The sequence below is a fragment of the Rhamphochromis longiceps genome, linkage group LG22 (assembly GCF_057381845.1).
Source record: "Rhamphochromis longiceps isolate RC_006_pf linkage group LG22, R_longiceps_female_GT1.1, whole genome shotgun sequence".
Classification (NCBI taxonomy): Eukaryota; Metazoa; Chordata; class Actinopteri; order Cichliformes; family Cichlidae; genus Rhamphochromis; species Rhamphochromis longiceps.
This window is the reverse complement of record NC_140577.1, coordinates 28,123,420-28,125,699: the sequence shown is the minus strand read 5'-3', so window position 1 is coordinate 28,125,699 and position 2,280 is coordinate 28,123,420.

Sequence of the window (2,280 nt, the reverse complement as noted above, 5' to 3'; positions counted from 1 at the left end):
AGAAGGTTCACTTGCTTCTTAATGCTCCAGTTTTCTGCTTTTCATTTTCAGCTCTTCTTCTGGGCCCTGTAAGGCATCCACGGTGAATTAGTGGAATCTGTGCTCCAATACTAGGGATGCAAACCAAAACACGATTCTTTGCCTCCATAGACAGGACGCAATCATTTGGAGTAAAACGCAACTGAAACAGTGTCAAATTTATTAACACTTTATAATACAGTCTGTGACTAAGGATGTCATCCCACTTTATTTGAAATTACAGTGTAATTATATTTATTTGAATATATCGAAAGGTAGATACGCTAGAATAAGGACATAAAAAGTCAAGTTTTTAAAGGAAACAAAAAATTATACTCTAAGTAAATGCAACTAGCGCATGATTTCTTGATAATTTAACAGAAAAACTATTTTTCCCCTTCTTACACCATAAGTACACAAAGGACAACTGAATAACACAAAACCCGTCACACATATATAATGAATATTAAATAACAATGTAGGAGAATAAAGATGCAACAAAGCCAAGGTTAAGACACTCCATAATACAGCCTCTGTCCCAAAAAGTACTGAAAAATTACTTATGCACTGCTTGTATTTATTTACAGTATGGTTGTTTTAAAAACCTGACCTGTTACCTTCTTATTCTACTGTCTAAGTATTAGTAAATATACTTACATTGTCACTTCAAATACAATACACTGAAATTCCATTTAATTACATGGGGAATTAAGCTATTTTAAGCTAAATAAGTATTATTAGTTATTCAAATAATTAATTATTAAGGAAAAGATTGACATGTAATCAAAATTACTTAAAGTCAGTAGGATATGTTTAATTGCTACCTTTGCTTTGTTATTTAGGTTGATTTTCAGGTCCAGCACATTTGAAAGTGAGAGTGTACTGCACCGTCTGTCGGCCCGAAGCTCAGGGTGCACACTTTGATATCAACAACTGTGTTTAAGAGAAAATATGTTTTTACCATATGAATGCAGGAGGACCCACCCAGAGCTACAGTTCATTTTTAAATGAGTTGCACATTGAGCTGATAGGCGCTCATGCGCAGAATCTATTAATAGTCTAACAAATAAATGCATAGATAAACTCATCAGTACCGGGGGCATGAGTTTGGAACTGTTTGCATTGTATGCAGGAGAAAACATCACAGCACTAAAACAAAAAGAAGTCCATTGAAATACATCTATAAAACCTGCATTTTTACTGTCTACAACTTTATATGAATACAAACTCTTTCATGGTACAGTTTCAGTGTCAGGTGGTGGGAGAGCTTGTTATTAGCCTTTTTTTCAGACTCCGCTGGGACCTGTAGTAACCTGAAAGGTTGCAGAAATTCAACTGTTACTGGAAAACAGATTTCAAATGGACTCTATTAGCAGTGCTGTGGGTGCACTAGGTAACTCCCAGTGCATCAATGAGCATTAAAACACAGATGTGTACACTGTGGTAAGTCTCAGTGTAGCTGCTACTCAATCACAGGCTATAAATATACTGTGTATAACTCAAAGTGCAGTTTATGGATTTTGAAGAATGTAAATGTCAGAATCGAGCGTCCGCAAAAAGCGGTTATAGTAAAGGTCACTTCAGTGGGCACGATAAATGAAGCACGAATATTTAATGGCTTGGATAGACAAATGAAAACTTTAATGATGCCCAAATGAACAATAGCAGTCTTCTTTTAACATATATTTACAGCTATCATAAGTCACACACAACAGGCCTAATCTAAGAGACTCAAATCCATAATTCAGTGTACTGATACAGGCTGAGGTAAGTCCATACAGCAGTGGAAACAGTTTCAGTGTTCACTCTTGGCTAAACCCAGAATTTGGCACTGTAGTAATAACAACTAAAAAAGCACTAGCATCGTTTTGCACGTCCTTGTTGAGTCTTGCGCTACCTTTCTGTGGCTTATCCAGCAGGCTGCTTCTAACCAGCCAGTATATGAGGTGAGAAAATCAAAACCATTCTTAACTTAAACTTTTGTTCAAGGTCACCTTCTTCTCATATAGCAGCCATGTCTCCTGTGAATATGCTGAATGTGCAGGCCAGGAACAGCAGGCTTTGTGAGCAGACTGTGGTTGTGTGCAAGTAAATGGTGGATCTTGAAACCGCTGGCAATGCTCAGATATAAGTGTGCTCAGGTTTTCATATTATATTTTATCAGCCTTCTTTAATGCATCAGCCTTTGTTAAAACTGAGGCTGGTACAGAACAGGAAGTGTTGGTCCAAATATCCCCCAGTTGACCCCTATGGGCTAAAAAA